This window comes from Tachypleus tridentatus, chromosome 5 (genome assembly GCF_004210375.1).
Source record: "Tachypleus tridentatus isolate NWPU-2018 chromosome 5, ASM421037v1, whole genome shotgun sequence".
Lineage (NCBI taxonomy): Eukaryota > Metazoa > Arthropoda > Merostomata > Xiphosura > Limulidae > Tachypleus > Tachypleus tridentatus.
This window is the reverse complement of record NC_134829.1, coordinates 43,863,216-43,882,262: the sequence shown is the minus strand read 5'-3', so window position 1 is coordinate 43,882,262 and position 19,047 is coordinate 43,863,216. Positions and strand designations below refer to the sequence as shown.

Below are 19,047 nucleotides of genomic sequence, written 5' to 3'. Positions count from 1 at the left end.
AGGAAAAGATTAGCTGCGATCCATTTCCAGAGGTCTTCTTCAAAAATTGGTTCTTTCATGACGGTGTTTGTTGAGTGAATGATCTGTTCCATCATATTATCAGAAATGAAAATTTTGAATGTTTCGAATGGTGTAGAGACTCTTGGAGCAGCTTGCCTTGTAATGCCTGGGTTCCCATTGAATATATTGAGAGCTGCGGTTCTCCTGTTGATCCTTGAAGGTGTTGTTGAATAACTAAAATTCTTATCTTTGGACAAAAGTTCGTTCACTGGCATCGTAGTAAGATCTTCTTGATTACTTTCTTCACTTTCAGAAGGGTACGGCGCGATTTGTTCATCATTTTCGGCTTCAGAAGGATCATCATCACAACTTTCAGAGTAGTCTTCGACATTATCATGTTCACTTTCATCGTCGGATAGTTTTGTCAGTAAATGTACAGCTTCATCAAGAGATAACATTTTTGACACGGTTTGAAGATTCCAGCTCCTATATATATAGGATTTGTGGATTCTTCTAGAATATTCTAGAAGCTTCAAGAATATTCTAAATACTTCTGTAAAGTTTCTAGAATGTTCTAGAACAGGCGTGGGCAAACTAGGCAATAATCAGGACCGTCTAAAATTATTGTTGGAGTAGAGTTATTATCCTAAATATCCATCTTTTGAAAAGAAGTTGTAAAATTAATATATTTTTACTATAATTTGCTTTTTTCGGTTGCCCAGGCCTGTTCTAGAATTATTCAGGTAATAAATAAAGTCATTTTTATGTTTTTTGATCTGGGGCCTAATAGGCCCCAAAATACCCTTAGTGGATGTTTAAAATTTTTTTTTTAAATATTATTTCGCAAATGTCTGAAAAGTCAAAATATTATTGCTCCTTAAAATATAAAGGGATAGGGTCAGTTAATGGCAATTTCATTTAAATACAAAATTATTAGCCTAATATTAATAACCTTTCAAGTTGCTCTGGGGCCTATTAGGCCCCAATTTTTGTAGGAGTGTTAAAATGCTGTTTTTTACAAACTTTTGATTTTGAATCTATAGGAAGGTGGGAGAAATATACATCTGCAGTTAACATGATTTTTATCACAAGTTTTAGTCTTATTATTTGACTGTAAGAATGAACATCCACCACATCAGTTAATTTTCATTGGTGGCAAAATGTCAGTATTTTTTCCTGGTCTGTAAGAATTAATCTAATATAATTACAGAAATAATTTTGTTGATGAAACTTGTTCTACATCTCCAAATATCTTGGATTTAGCTAGTTCATTTTTGGGTCAACACATGTGATTCTGCAACTGCAGTAATGTATCACAGATTTGAGCTGAACATGGTAGATAGCTTGCTCTGATTACAAGTTAATAAAATAAACATCACACAACTGAGCAAAGGGTAAAACATGTTTTATTGAAACTTAAACTGTTTCAGAGGATTTACATACAAAAAAAGCAGTACTTCTCTTTGGAAATCTGGTTTGGTTTGAATTTTGTGCAAAGCTACATGAGGCCTCACTTGGACTACTGTTTATAGTTTTAGTTTTATTTTCTAAGAAGTGTCTGTCTTCTGCTCAAAAGCAACTTGTAGTTTTGGTTTGCAGTTGTTCAGTTAGGGCACATCAGCATGGAACTGTTCATAGTAAAAGAGTGCATTAAACAATAATGTTCCATAAAATTAACAAGTAAAATAAAAATGAAAATGTGTAAAGCTACTTCGTATTTCAAATATTATTTAAGACTGTTAAGAAAATAAAACTTAACTACTTATATAAGCAGTCATTTACAGTAAAATGATATTAAATAAATATTAATTAATGAGAAACCTTAGACTACATTATTCCAAGTATATAACAATCTTGTTCCAAACAATAGCAGACCACTGGAACTCTAAGATCTTCCAAGGATTACAAAGAAAGTATCCGTTTGAAACCCATCGTCCCAGCTTGTGGCTATGGTGGCCTTTAGATGTAGCATGTTTAACGTCGGTGCAATCGGGACAACGAACCAATGGACCTCTCGCGTTGGGGGGTCCCAAAGTAATGCAAAAGAAAATCTATACCTATAGCTGATCAGTATGGATGGACCTCATAAGAAAATTCAACCTAATAGTTTGAAGTATTAAAGTATTGCTTGTAGATAGACCTACTTAACAATAGTTTTACTTTTATTTCGACACACTTAAAATCATTCAAGATTTTCTTAAAAGTCTCTATCATACTACAAGTAACATTATCAACCCCGTTAGTACGTTATTCAATTTGGATGTTGAGATGTTTACCCTTCTATCACTATTGATGAAGGGGACGATTTGGTCATGGAATTTGTAGAGAATCATAAAGACGGTGTAAACCTATCAGGATACACGGTTAAAAACATAAAAGACGTGTTAAATTTGGTGCTGAGAAACAACTATTTTTGCTTTAATGAGAACTACTATTAACAGTTATCAGTTGTTGTTATGGGTAATCATGTAGTCGTAAGAATTTCAGTTATTTACAGTTATATGTTAGAAAATAAAGTTTTCAACGGTGGTATAAGAAATCGTATGAGAGGCCTGACGTCTGGGTTAAGTACATAGACGGCATATTTGGAAGAATCTTTAAGTAATTCACTGTTTTTTATATGACCTCTTCAACAGTTTCTACCTTACTATAAAATTCTTTATTAGGCAATCCAAAGGATCAAACATAGTGTCATTGATTGATGGTCGTGTCATCCCAAAAGATGGGCAACTTGTCACAGAAGTGTATCAAAAGTATTGTGGCTAACTGGTGTTTTTACGATACCACTCATTTGCGACTATTATTGGACAGCTCAATGCTATCAATAAACTTGGACAACTAATGAAGGTAAATCTAAAGCTATACAGAATTACACATAAGTGGAACATTAACTGATATCTTAAAACATTTATCGTCAAGAATTTTACGAAACTATGAAAACAGAGCTCACAGTAACAATACAGGAACATTTCTACATGAAAAAGCAATTTCACACAAATTTCATGATACCATATATTAGTCCGAAAATATTAGCTGGTATTAGGCATGCAAACAATCAAATCTTAACATTGGAGTTACAAAACAATAAGGAAGAAACTTGAAGAATATGCTAATATGATCAGTCTTAATATTGACAAATGTGTAAGTTGTAAGTTTGATTTAAGAAACAATTGTAACCACAAGAATAATGCATGCAATTTGACATGCAGTTTTTGTGGTTCTGTGGTTCTGGTGAAACAGGTAGGCCTATTATTGAAAGAATTTACGAATCCTTGGAGCTCCACTTATTAGGTTGTCCAGAAATAAATGTGTTTGAACTGTGAAGTTTGGAAAAGTATAAACCAGTGTTGTAAAACATACTTTAATCAATGTGAGCTCGGTTTGCCTGAACAGATGTTTGACAATGTGTAACGATAATGTTTATACCCCTGATGTAGAAATCAGAGTTTCTATGGTCAATGAATTCCTTGAAAGCTTCTTCTGCAGCTGCCTGGTTTTGAAAGTGTTTATTGTTCAAAAAGTTACCAAAGTGCTTTAAGAAATGAAAATATGTAGGGAAAAGGTCGGGGAAATAATGTGGATAGGGCAGAACCTTGATTCCCAATTCGTTCAATTTTTGAAACGTCATCCTTGACAGGTCTCATAACGCTGATTTTGTTGATCTTCAGTCAGATCATACGGAACCCACTTATCCAACTTTTTCGTCTTTTCAATCGTACTCAGGTGGCTGGAAATGCTTGATTTGCTTGTGCCTAGCTTTTCTGCAAGCTCGCGTATTGTTGCGCGAGGGTCTATCTCAACTGCTTCCCTTAATGTGTATTCATTTAAGGACGTCTTCCTTTCACGACTTTCGTGGTCTTCAACACTTTCATCTCTATATCGAAACCTTTGGAACCAAAGTTGAACTTTACGTTCAGTGACAGATCCATGGCTGAATGCCTGATTGATGTTCCTTGTAGTTTCGGTAGATTTTTATCCAAGTTTGAAGTCGTAGAGGAAAATCAGATGAAAGTTCTTCTTATCCATGCTGCCTTGGTGGTTGCAAAACTTACTATTGGTAGAGTTGAAACAGCAGACAATTAAGATATCTTGTAAGTGATAAACGTTGAATTAAACCAATTAACCAATATTCAACTTTTAAATGTCATCGTGAGAATTCCGAGATTTATTTCTGAACAACCGAATACATTAGACAGTAAATCCAGTGATGTAGTTGGAACTTCTGTGGGTAAACACGGTATAAATGATATTGATTGTCCCATAACAGCAAACATTATTATCCAGTGCCACAGGTTTTTAGATAGAAAATATAATGTGGCTCTACTAATTTCAGAAAATAAGCCACAAATAAACCTTTGTTTTTTGTTTGTTTTGGAATTTCGCACAAAGCTACTCGAGGGCTATCTGTGCTAGCCGTCCCTAATTTAGCAGTGTAAGACTAGAGGGAAGGCAGCTAGTCAACACCACCCACCGCCAACTCTTGGGCTACTCTTTTACCAACGAATAGTGGGATTGACCGTAACATTATAACGCCCCCACAACTGGGAGGGCGAGCATGTTTGGCGCGACCGGGTTGCGAACCCGCGACCCTCAGATTACGAGTCGCACGCCTTAACACGTTTGGCCATGCCAGGCCACAAATAAACCAGAAATAATCCTGGAGTTTTTTTAATTATGACTGCTCATACTTAATTAGTGTAATAACACATGTATGAGTTAGACAGTATAATAATCTCCGTTTGCATGAACTTTCAGTTTGTTTACATTTTCTCGGGCGAAGTTCATCTTATTGCGCAGACTCGTATTATTTTTAAATATTATTATAAGCCTAAATTGGTTAACAAATGTTTTGTTTTTTTATTAAGTAGTAAAAATGGCGAAACTGATACATTGGCTTAAATAAAATCTGTTATATTTTGAGGAGTACAGGTCGTGCCTTCGTTTTGATGTGTATTCTTTATTAATTATAGAGTAAAATTAAAAACTTATTAGATTAGATTACGTAAAATGATAAAATTATAATTTTTCACGACATGTGCTCAGGAGTAGTCCATGCGTTACGTAACTCTAGAAAGAGAAAAGTGCAATTTACATTTATCGCGGGTTCGCGCCCGCGTCGCGCCAAACATGCTCGCCCTCCCAGCCGTGGGGGCGTTATAATGTGACGGTCAATCCCACTAATCGTTGGTAAAAGAGTAGCCCAAGAGTTGGCGGTAGGTGGTGATGACTAGCTGCCTTCCCTCTAGTCTTACACTGCTAAATTAGGGACGGCTAGCACAGATAGCCCTCGAGTAGCTTTGTGCGAAATTCCAAAACAATTTATATTTTATTTATTTTATAGTAGTCACGAGGTCAGTCAAATTGACCAAACCTATTTAAAGTTTGGGTAAACAAATAACAAACTATAAAATTTTATTGGTTCAAAAAAACTTTTGAAATTTTAGAAGGTTTTAGAGATTATGCAAACGAAATTTGAGAATTTTCAAATAAAGAAAAGTATCTTAATTTAACATGAAAATCACCTCGAAGCAGTTAACACTTTAATCCATACATTCATGGATATACTTTTAGTAAAATTGCCTCATTGAAAATTCTGATTTTTAGTCTACAAAAGGCATAATGTTTACTGAAAAATTACAAAATTCGGTCACGAATTCGTATTAAATAACAGAACCCATAGGGACTGAGTAATATATTACTCATTTGGCTAGAGATGAACATGATCTTATATTTGGTATGTTTGAATGCGACTATTAGGTTTGAAGTTCGAGTTGCGATATACTACTGAAATATTACGCACTTTTAATTATGGTACTATTATGTGCGTGAGAATTAATCCTTCTATTTGGTTAAATAATGCTGTAAGCAGCGATTGCTACTGAACGATTGATTGTCTTCCCTTAAAATTAAGAATGGTTATGATTGAGTCTCAATGTCCGTGACCTAGTAATTTATCTCATGTATCACAAAAGATGATCTTCAGGGTCAAAAATACCAAATATTGTATTTAGCTGTTTATAATTATATGCAGGAAATGGTGGGACATTGAAATTGCTCCCATATATGTATGTATAAAGCATACACAACACTTAAAGTATTTAAATTAAATTTTTGTTTGAAAAAATTGTTCATATCAGGACTTGAACACTGAAAGTATCCCCCTATTTTTACTAGATTTCTGTCCATGCCCCTGTGTATGTAATGCTAGGTATTATATCTTTCAAAACTTATAAATTCAGGTTAAAGTAGTTAGCACAGAGGATCACCTAAAAAAGTTGTAATATTTTTAAAACGAGATCCCAAACTCGAGCACTTTCGAATAGTTGATTATTCTTAAGGAGAACAAAGGGTTATGTTTAATGAGTGTGATGAAATATATACGCTCGGATGTCGATGTCACGTAAATCAAATGTTCAATCACTAAGCAACATAACCTGGAGTTGTTTGTGTCAGGTTTAGTTTTGTGTCAAAGGGGTGTAAAGTTCATAATAGTTATAATAATTGTTAATTAATTTCTATAAAGATAAAATTAAAATAAACAATAGATACAAAATTAACATTAAATAACGGCAAAGGCGATGGGAAATAAAGAAAATAATAATGCTGCTCAACATGTAGGAAATCAAACCAATATATACATATATAGATTTTAAGGAAGAATGATACTAATACTGATACCTATTCCGAATCCCTCAAGGGTTAAAAGTATTGAAAAAAAATCTCTTTTTTTTTTATTTACCAGGCTGATCCTTCCAGATTATAAGAACAGTTCTTGGAATTCATTTCTTTATAGAGGTAAAAGTGTGGAAAAAATGAGATGATTATAGTTGTCGGATTTTATTTTTATTTATTGGAAATATAAGAATATTCGTGTATTTAAAGATTGAGAGGAAAAATGTTATTTTAAATGAGAACTGGTTTCTGACATTCTTTGGTTTTCAGCAGTAAGTTTATAGACTTTAAACATTAAAATCTTAGTTAGATTTTCCGAGATTGACAGAGCGCGAATAACCGATTATGTAGCTTTTTTAAAAAACAAGAACAACGTCCAACCTAAGATAAAATCTTGAAGCCCGTATCAATAGGTCTTTGTAATCTGTAGCCCGCCGATACTACAGCGGTAAGTCTCCTGATTTACAACGCTAAGATCAGGGGTTCCATTCCCCTCGGTGGGTTCAGCAGATAGCCCGATGTGGCTTTGCTATAAGAAAAATACAAACACACTTTGTAATCTAATGACGTGAAGAAAGTGGCGACTCCAATATTCAGTGAAACTCTAGGTTTTCCACTCGTGGGAGGGGAGACAGAATATTTTAGGGGCAAATAAATAAAAAATCTGAAATTGATCTAAATCTTTAACAAAATGGTCATAAAAAACAGTTTGATAAGTGTATAAATGGTAAGTGCTGGTTTTACATTTTTAATTTATTTTACTTTAATTTAAAGGATTGAACAGCTGAGATGCACCAATTTGTCCAATGTTGTCCTAAACCGTCATGTTAAGTAGCTTCTCAGAATCAATATTTTGTAGTAATTTCAGAAACAATTAATATACTAAGCTTTTCAGTGTAAATATTGAAACGAATGTAGGTTTACATTGTTTATAAATATACTTGTATAATTCCATAGCTAATCAATCGAGTAACAAAATTCTCATTGTAATACTAAACTTTTCTGAGACTGAACTAACTGCTTCACTAGTTTTGTATTTATAATTAGCGAAAGCACTCGGCTTCGCTGGGGTTATTACGTTGAACCCGTTTTAGCCTAAAAGTATATCCTTTACACTTTTGTTGATAAGCAACATGACATAAAAGCCACTTTTGGAACGCATTTTTTACTAAAATGCACTGGCTTGTCTTTATATAAGAAGTTGTTATATAAGGAAACACATCTTTTCTTTGTAGCTTTTCACACATGGGTAAGATAAGTAATAATGCAAAGGTGCACACCCTCAGGGTTCACTTAGTATGAGTGCAAAATTTAAGGTTTGTAGGCTCTTTTCCCTTGGAGCTATGGTGACACATATACAGACGCGCATGTATTTGTAATGTAAGGAACCACTTCTTTTCTATATGGTTTTTCGCTAGCTTGCCTCAGTTAAAAGATGCTCTTGCGCACGCACATTGATAAGTAATAATACTCAGGTACACACTCTTAGGTTCTATTTAGTATGAGTGCAAAATTTCAGTCTTTTTTCTGAATTATGGCGATCATATACAGACTTATAGGCATACAGGCACTCCCTTTTGCTATTGTTATAGATATATTTTTTTTTTATAGAAACTCCACAAAATTTCTCGATTATAATATCATCATGAACTTTCGGGCTTTTCAGATATTGCATCATTTTCATCATGATTAATTCCTCCCTTTAGCAATGGACTAAATTATAACACTGTTAATATAGCTTGCAACAATATCCCGAATACAGGAGAAAAGACCCAATAGTGTAATGTCATATCCAATTTTCACGCAAATAATAACTATATCCTTATCAGATATTATTGATGTAAATAAAAAAAAACAATGGTCCAATTACTCACCTATGAGGTAAGATACTTCACAAGTAATAATGTTTCAATTTGCCTAGATTCAATTAATTAATAACAGCCTTTGATTTTCACTTACCAAACTTTCCTACAGTCTAGTTTAATTTGTATTTATCCAAAAAGTCAGCTGATTAGTAAACCAAGTCAGCTAAAGTAACTTCTCTTTCTAAAGAAGTTGATAAAAATGGTTACAGTAATTATAGACTTACTAATCTTACATCAGTTGTAAGAAAAGTTTTGAAAACTCTATTAAAAGATGTTTTGCAAAGCCATTCAACGAAGTTTAGATTTTAATTGGGTAGTTAACATGGTTTCACTAAGGAAAAATCTTCTGACATTCTCCGAAAAAGTAACTTCTTATGTGGGCAAGGGTAAGGGTGTACATATGGTGTATCTGAATTTTATAAATCATTTTACAAAGTGCGATATAAAAGGCTCGTAAATAAAATTTTCTCTATAGAGGTGGGTAATAAGATAGCAAATTGTATAGAAGAATGGTTGGATGGAAGAAAGCAGAGGGTTGCAATAAATGGCGTTTAGTCAGACAATATTAATGCCACAAGTAGGGTATCTCAGAGTCCAGTCTGAGGAACATTGCTATTTTTTATTTATATCAGTGACACTGATAAAGGAATACTAAATAAATTACTTAAATTTGCAATTGATAATAAGGATTGGATGTTTCTAGCTGTGAAGAAAATGCTGTTGGCCTACAATAGGATTTAGATCGTTTAGGGAGTTGAGAAAATAAGTGGCATCTGGCTGTAATAATAAAAAATTCAAGATAATGCATGTTGGTTATCATAACTTGAATTACAAATATAATTTAGATGGATATAAATCTTAGCAGTGTTATGAAATAAAGGGATCTTGGTGTGATAGTCGATCAGTCTTTAAAGCCACCCAAACAGTGTACTGTTGCTAATGGTGGGGCAAATAGGATTTAAGGTTGTATCTATAGAAATATTGAAAACAAGTCTAAAGAAATTATAATTTCATTGTACATGTCATAGGTTAAGCCACATTTGGAACATTGTGTTCGGTTTTGGGCTTCTTACCTGAGGAAAGACGTTGAATTGTTGGAAATGGTTTAGAGAAGGGTTACTAGAATGGTGCCTTGGATGAAGGGGTTGCCATATCTCCAAAATTGTTTTCTATTGAAAAAAGGAGAGTTAGGAGGGATCTGACTAAAATGATTAAGATTGCAAATGGAATATATAGTGTTGATGCATCATTTATATTTTTATATTTAACAGTGAAAATAGTAGGACCAAGGGACATAAATAAAACATTAGCAAGGTAGGATTAATCTTCAGTTAAGACAAATTTATTTTTAAGAAATCTGTTGGCTTTGGAATGGATTGCTTTCATATGTTAAGGGAACAGTAAATTTAAGTGAATTTAGGTAAAAGCTTGAGAAGTACGTGTATAACAAGGGCAGGTTTTATTTTTTAAGTTATTTTAATTTAGTTCAGAGGATTGAACATTCAAGAAGGACCAGTAGGTTCCATGTTGTCCCAACATTTTGTAATGTTTATTTGTTGTTAAACACAAAGTTACACAATAGACTATTTGTATTTTACCCATCGTGGAATCGGAACACGAATTTGAGTGCATCATAAGTTGTGAGACTTACCACCTGGGAATATTTCCATTTTATGATTCTATGTAGATTTTGATTTATGTTATCATGTTAAAAGATTAGCAATATTAATTTATTTCTTGTGAATCACAAAATTGCATAATAGGCTATATGTGTTCGGCCCACCATGAACATCGAAATACAAATTTTTAATTCAGTAAATTCATATTTTTTTTATTATTTGATATAATGTTCTACTAGTTTAGTTTCTAAAGCTTCTATTATCAGGTTCCTGATGCCTCAGCGGTTATTTGGAAGCTTATAGATCTAAAAGTAGGATTTCGATACTTACAAATAACCCATTATGTAACTTTGCATTTAACGATAAACAAAAAACTTTTTTTATCAGACTCTCTGAAATATTTCTTACTACAAAATTAAGTAACTGGTTCGTAAGTTTCAGGAAAATTCGTGTGTGCTGGTAATGAGTGAAGTGATTTAAATTATTTTTACAAGTGACACACCAAGTACTAATAAATATTACTTCCAAATGCTAAAAATTTACAAAGTTGATTGGTTTACTAGTAGTGCAACCTGTAAGCAAGGCTCCAGTTATTGTTTAGTTAATAAGTTTAGTAGTCGTGTTAAGTTAAATACGTTAGTTTTAGTGAACTTGCAGTTTGTGATTTGTAAAGTTATATTAAATAATGCAAAGTTTGATAATTAACTCATGTTTTTAGTTGTAAAAAGAAATAAGCTTTTGAAAAGTGTTTAGTATTTTATTTCTGAAACTCTTAGCGCTGTTACTGTTTATTATGAACAAACTCAAACAAGCATTAAGCGGAGAGGAAGCCGAAGAACAAGGCATAACATCACAGGTTAGGCTTATAATGCCCCGCCTTTATCACGTTTATTGGTTTTGTCCTAGTAATGTGACAGTCTTTAAAACTGTGTTAGTTATTAAATTGAGGGTGGTTGTGCTTTGTATATACTGTTTCTTTTCAGTTGATTTTTATGATATCTAATAATCGCATCTAATGTACACATTGTCAGTCGTTAAGTTGATAGTGGTTGTGATAGCTGCAATAGAAAAATGTTAAATTTTGAATGGATGTTCCACATGCGCACTTGAAACCGAGGAAAAAAATTCTGTTATGTTTTATTACCGGTCATACATGCTGCGAGTTTCATTGACATCGTAATGCACACTAAAATGCTAATTTTATTAGCTCAAATAAAAGCAAACCCTGTGCATTGCTGGAATTGGAAATGCTTGTTAACTAATTTTCCTAATGTAAATTACTAAATTAATTTTGTTAGTCTAATACTTGATCTTTGACTTTAGGGTTCTATACTAACCATTTCATGAACATTTTTAGCCACAAAGATTTGTTTCTAACAAATACGTAAGTAAGGAAAACACACACAGTTTTCCCACCCATGCATTTTCATGCATAGAGATTTTGAAGTCTTCTTACTTTTAGCTACCATTTTACTTTGTACCAAGAAAATAGATTATATCGGTGGTTTCTAGACTTAAAAATCCTGCAAACCCTTCTTACAAAAATGTCAAATCTCATGAACCCCCTCCTAAAAATAAATATTTTCCAAAAAGATTCTCCCTTATCTGATATAAGTTATAAAAACAGTAATCTTGGAAATATAAATTTTAATTTCTTGTGATCATTTTATTACATACTTCTTATTATAACATTATTATATATTATTACTTATCATTATTAATTTTTATTACATTATGAAAACACCAACACTTTTCTAAGATTTCACTTTCTAACTTGTAACACTTTGCTTAACCCTAAACTTAGTAGACACTAACAGTGTACTTACTTTTAAGAATAGCATAAAATACCCCTTATATTTCCATTTACGTGAGGGGTCTTGAAATTATTATCTACTCGGTGCAACAGATGTGTGCAAACAGTTTTCCTTCCACAATTACAGAATTTATTTCAGAGAGCCCCGTAAAACATTTTCCAAACTTCCAAAGGATTCGTAAACCACAGTTTGGGAAACACTGTATTACATGAAATGTTCTAGGTCTGCCATTTGTGTTATGTCAAGTATGATAAACATAGTTAAATATATATGTATAATAACATTATTTTATGGTTTTTTTGTTGTGTTTTGTAATGAGTGTTTGAAAGATTCTATGCCATAATAACATGTACAGTAATAATGCAGTAGATATGCATTCTTACAGTAAATACTTTTATGTACTTCTGATTACCTTATATTTACTTATGGAAAATTACATGGAAGGAAATAATTGGGAATGTAAATTTTCAAAAGCCTATGATATGTTTATTTCACAACCATATCTTAGTTTTTAATCTTGAATATGTAGTTATACTTACTGAGAAAATATTTGATTAAATTTGAAAAAAATCAGGTTTTCAAGTATAACCATGGTGTTATTGAAATTGTCATTGTAATATGTATATGTTGCATTTTTATAAGCTTATTAGAGTTTTGTTTTACTTTCCTTACAGATCCGAGATGCATCGTCTCTCAGTTGGTCAACTAGGATTAAGGGATTTATCATATGTTTTGTGTTGGGATTTGTGCTTTCTATACTAGTGAGTTTGCCATATTTTCCTTTCTAATGTTAAACCATGATGTGATAGTTAAAATTGTATTAAAGGAAGAAGTTAGCAAATTTTTCTACTGGAGTACTTTGAAGAATTAAAACAAATATGTTTAACAACCATCATTATTTTTGCATACAACTGAAAGTACTGTTGTTCAGAATATATATTTATTGGGTTGAGGAATAATTCGTGAGCGTTTTTTCAAGTTAAAAAAATATATTTATAAATGAAACGCTTTCGCAAAATATTTCATGTCATTTGGTAGATAATTTTTTGCTCTAATAGATGGTGTGTTTGATTTTCGTATGTCTTTAATTTTTGCTTTCATTTTCAGCTCATTAAATGGAATGTCAAGTGGACAAAATCGAGCATTTTCCACACCATCTGCTTTTCGCATTTAATTTCTTGCAATTTCGTTTACAACAATGCATACTATATACCTAGGTATTACATGAAATAAAGTATCATAATAAATGTTTTGGGTGTAATGTGTTCATGCATTGAAGTATTGTATAGTCTTGCATGTAATGCTTGAATGAAATTATTTAAAATGCTCATGAATTATTCCTCAACCTAATATATATATTATGTATTTGTTCTCTAAAGTACCTTGAGTACTTTGAAAAATATCACAACTGACTAAAAGATGTGTGTAAGAGGTATTTATCTTGCCATATGGTTGTGGGATGCTTGAAAGATTAATAGGATGCTCATCGTGTCATGGCTAGTGTGGATGCTTATTGCACTGTTTGTTTTATACCAAATAATATTGGCAAAGTAGGCAGCCCTGCTATGGCATGAAGCTTGCCTTTTGTGTGCTGAATAAAACTGTATGTAACACATTACCATGTGTTCTTCATTTATATTTCAATATTCTGGTATGCTATTTGCTGACATGACGTAGATGATTATTAGATTTTGCTTCGAGAAGTAAGTCGTATAGTATTGCTGCTGAGATACTAATTCATAATGAAGCTTTAAGAAAGTGATCAGAATCAAAACTTGTGTAAAAACAGTTTCTGATTTATTGTAGTATATACTTAAGTTTTGTTTTCAGATTATTTATTTAAACCATAATATACACGTACTATAACAAAAGAAAAAACTTAAACGCTTAACTTTATAATAAGGAATTTCAAGTACAGTTATTTTTATTACATGCTTAATCATTTAGAAGGATGAATAAGGTATTTGTTCAAAGAAAGTAAAGTTTTATAGAAATTACTAATTTCAAGATGTGTCTAAAACTAATACTATAGATAAAATAGTGCAACAGAAGTTGTTTTAGAGATAGTTTTAGCTTTGAGTCTGTTTTTCTTTTAAAGCATTTTTGGTACATTAAAAGAGTAAAAAAAACCAACAGATATTTCCATTTCAAGAATAATAATCAAATAACAGAATAAACAGAGTTGTTAGTTTGTTATTGCTGGAAATGTGTACTGTTATCAAGAAAAGTAAAGTAACAATTGTTTGAGTTTGATAAAATGTTTAGGTTCCAGGTTAATGATGTTTTCTGTTTTAACAGCGATTCTTATTGGTTTCCTAGGCATGCTTTAATTAAAAAAACCAAAAACTGGTGCAGTAAACTAACTTTTTATTATCATTGATTCTTATGATTTATAATATAATCATTATCGTAATCGTGTCTTTGAAATGAAAGATGAAATAAAGCTATTCCTGGAGACTCAAGAAAGGAAAGATCTTGTAGCTCACTTTGAAGATGAAGCATGGAATAAAAGGGTTGCATACCTAGCTGACATTTTGACCAGCTGAACAAGCTCAATTTGAAGCTTCAAGGAAGAGAAACACATGTTCTCCTTTTTCAAGATAGTCTTGGGCCTTTGTTTCCAAACTGCAGAACTGGCGTCGAAAACCAATCTTGGAAACATCGCTATGTTTGAAAAACTTTGTGGAGTGACGGATGAGTCTCAGATCCAACTGGATCAGTTCCTCAAGGATGAGATTACCAACATCTTCAGTCTCTAGAAAGGAAGTCGGCGTTACTTCCCTGAGCTATCACAGGAACAGGAGGCCCTGGTAAGGAACCCATTTTGTACTGAACTTGATGTATCCAGCATCCCAGATGATATACAAGATGAATTTCTGGATCTAAGGAACGACTCTTCAGCTCGTGATCTCTTCAAGGTGAAATCCTGACTCAGTTCTGGTGCTATGTATCAGTCATACTCCAAAGTCAGCATGATAGCTTTACGTGTCCTTGTTCCATTTGCTTCTACCTACTTGTGTGAGGCAGGATTTTCCACTCTTGTCAATATAAAACAAAGAATAGGAACAGATTGGATGTTGGATATGACATAAGACTGGCTCTAACAAGCGCCGCCACCGCAATTTCAAAGCTTGCTGCTGAAATGCAACATCAGGCATCTCACTAGCTGGGTTGGATAGCTGTTCAAACCTATGTTAATATTATTTTAAGAAATATATGTTCTTTTTGTGAATTCAGGTTGGACCAATGTGATTTAATTTGCTAATAAATAATTACAGAATTTTAAATATATTTTTTTAGATGTTTCTTTCCCTCTCCTTCACAGAATATAAAAGAAATATTAAGCTGCTGATAGTAAGCCCTAAGTAGGGAGTCATATGGGTTTCAAACTTTTAGGTAAGGGGTCACGAAAGTGCAAAAGGTTGGGAACCCCTGATTTATATAATGATGTCATTTGACTATTTTGTGCATACAGCTTTTAGTTCTGTCAAGCCACATTTTATTGGATAGAACATGACAGTACACTTGACATTATTTAGTTAGTCATGAAGTCTTGAAAGGAGATTTAAGTGTTTATATATGAGAAATATTTTGAGATGAATTATTTATTGATATTTTTTAAATGCTGATAATAGTTGAAATTTTTATTTAAAAATTTGGCATAATTGTATTTTTTCTTAATGTTATTGACTGGTAAGCAGAATGGTATTTTGAGAGATTTATAAAAAAACAAAGTTTCATTGTTTTGTGGTTTTGGAAGTTACAGTTGAAAAACAATGAATTTTAATTTGAAGATGTCAAGTAAAGGAGATGATGATGACTTCTTGTTTTTGTAATAATATGAAATATTCAAAACCCAGAGGCTTTTGGAAGCTTTGACTTGTATGTTTCTGTGAAGAACCTTCTCTCAGATCTTTTGGAGATTGGAGCTTTGTCAGGTACTTTTCATGCTTTTGGAAAAGCTCCTATTACTCATTTTTTAAATTTTTGTGTCACTTAAGTTAATGTGGATTTTATATGATTCACTGATGTATCACTCAAGTATGGTACCATGATGCATTGTACAACTTGGACAAGGAGTTTCTTCAAAAGACATATGGAGTATCACCAGTATAAAGCAATATTGAAACAGCGGTGTATAATATCAGTAATTTGAAGATTAAAAGTTTCAGGGGAAACAAATTCAAATTAAGAAAATATTGAAATATAAAACATTTCATTAACGTACATGAGTAATATATTAGGAAAATTTACCGTTTGTGAAGCAACAAACGTGCAGTTTGACAGAATTATATTAATAGTTTGGTATTAGATGAAATTATGTGAATTCAGTCCATGGTATGCTAATGAGCTTGTGATGTTGTAATGGAGACTGATAGTACTAGTGTGATCAAGTATGGATGATATGTTAATGTTTGTTATTATGTTTAAAACCTAGGATTATATCAGAATGAAAGTTTTACTTTGAAACAGTTTTATGTAGTAACTAGCATTATATGAAAGTAAAATGAAATGCTGGGTTCTCGAGTGTTGTAATAATGTAAGGGAATATAGTAACATTACACCAGTTACTATAGCTCCTACAAGTACAGTTTGTACAATGACACAACCTAGAATTATAATGCAACAGTAAACATTATTGATATTTTATCAGGTGTGATTTTGTGTATAAAGTACCTTGTATGTATAATTGGAATATCAGAAAATGCAGTAAAAGTTTAAAAAGATGAAAATCTAAAACACTTACAAAACTTTGTAATGAACATGTTGAATTATGTTCTTATAGTGAGCTCTTGATGGCCTAATACTAATTATTGTTATCATTAGTAGCTTAGGGTCACCCATTTAAGAGTTATCGTGCCTTCGTGAGGGGTGTTCTGTTTTTATCTTCTTTAGTAGGCCTGCTGATCTTGTTATCAAATATAGAAGGATTGGTTTACCTTTCTTGTTTTGTATATGATGTTTCATTATTTTAATATTACAGATTATTAGATGGTCTGCTCTGTCAGAATGAGCTATTGCAAATAGATTGGCATTTAGAGCTGGGTGATTGATTGGATCGATAATATAATCAATTAAATTGATTAGTGTTATTTAAACTAATCATCCAATCAAAAGTAGGGTATGTTGATTGTCAGGAAATTAATATACCTGATTATTACAGTTTTTGATTATTACAACTGTTTGTCTCATGAAAATAATTAATTTGTTTGATGTAATTGATAAATAAGCCCCATGATAATCAGTTATCAGATTTCCCTAATTGGCCAGTTCTGGTGGTATATCTATTATGCTCCTAAATTCAAAATTTTTTTAATCTTACTGTTTCTTCAGTGTATTTATTGTCCACACTAACAAAGGATCTATTAAAAGGTGTTTTTACGTGATGTAGTGTCTACTGTGTTTAGGTAGAGAAATATTGCTTTCTGTCTGTAATTTTCTTTCTGTATACTGGTTGTGTTTGTTCTTTATAATGTATACCTGAGAGACACCTAAAGATACAATGAAAAGCAAAAGCACCTCTTATTCCACGTGATTGTGGAATGAATACACTAGAGAAACAAAAAGCCAACAGGATAAGTTAAAGTTCGGGGATAATATACGACGAGACTGAAATCTGTCCGCCTTCAATAACATGTCACGTTAGAGAAGAACACCGTCCAGTATATTGTAATAATAACATAATAATATATAAGCTGTACACAAGAAAGGTTTCTACATCCACCTAACTGATAATACCCTTATTTAACTTAATAAAGAAGTCATTAAAATATGAACACTTCTTAAAACATTCAAATAAGTTTGTTTTAAACATGTTAAGAAGGGAACAACCCGACGTGTGGAAAGCATACCAGCCTCTTCAGCAAAAAAAAAACCTAGAATTAAAACTTGGTCACAACTGCCTTGAATAATACTTTTGTAACTAAATATTTGTTTGTTACAACAAATATTGATAATGACAAAAGATACCTAAACAAATTCTATTCACTTTTGTTTTTAGATGTCTACATGCATAATGTGTACTGTTCTACACAAGCTTGTTTGGTTCTTAGTAGTTTACTTGAAGAAAAATTATTTTATATAAATTATATACTTATATTTAGCATTGGTATTTTAATTTCTAGGATCTGCATGCCTTTTGTTGAAGAATGGTTTTATTTTATTTGGTATTTTCTACACCATAGGGAATGTCACAGCCTTAGCTAGGTGAGAGTTTAAAATTATGTTTTGTTTTGTGATTGTTGCAAAATGTTTGGGTGAAATTTATTAATCTTCCATAACGCTATATTTTCATATGGATAGTATTATTGGGCATTGGATGTCAAATTCTTATTAGAAGTAGAACAAAAACTGATTTTCATTAACTTTTCTCCCATCAGTTCCTTGGCAGCCTTTCATTACAGTAGATCAATAATGTAATTAATAAGTAAACATGTTAAAATGAATGACTTGATGTTTATATGACATGAAACTAATACTCAAAGCAATATTAATAAATATAATTTTAGTATCATTCTTTATCCAGAAGTATGTAAAGATTGTATATATAGGATATTGAAGTCTGTAAATACCATGAATAGTTAAACATTTGTTATTACTGGAAATTACATGTTATAGTTTACTTGAGTGAGAAAGCACATTATGCTAATATAACATGTAAACAATGATTTATAAGCAGAAGGAAAATTGTTATTGATGGTGGAATATAGAAATGTTCTGTTAAAACATATGTTCCACCATCAATAACTTTTATCTTGCCTTTAAGTCATTCTTTGCCTATAGATAATATAGTATTAGTTATTATTTATAAAAGCTAATGTTGATAAAAAATGCAACAATAAGAAATGTCACATGAATGGAAGGTACAATGTCTTTGAATTATATAATCAATTAATTAATAATATGTTTATTATGTCTGACTTTGTCAAGCTTTCATAGATTAGGTTCATTTATAGTATCACTGTAAAACTAGTAAGTTTGACCATTTAGAATGTGCATATGTAATACATACAGCTTAATTTTTGATAGAGTGAAGCATTTTGTTGCTTTCAATATTTCTAAAATTAAAATTCAGAA

The 19,047-nt window shown here is 32.0% G+C and overlaps 1 protein-coding gene and 1 long non-coding RNA gene across 3 annotated transcripts in view; both read left to right on the top strand.

Moving 5' to 3' along the window:
• The window catches only part of LOC143251046 (potassium voltage-gated channel protein Shal-like), a 456,480-nt gene that overhangs the window by 322,337 nt on the left and 115,096 nt on the right, over positions 1–19,047 (top strand). The gene's annotated exons all lie outside the window — the stretch shown is intronic.
• LOC143250271 (uncharacterized) lies at positions 10,696–14,427 on the top strand. Its single transcript, XR_013028119.1, has 3 exons — positions 10,696–11,012; positions 12,645–12,731; positions 14,404–14,427. It is a non-coding gene; the product is annotated as an uncharacterized LOC143250271 (long non-coding RNA).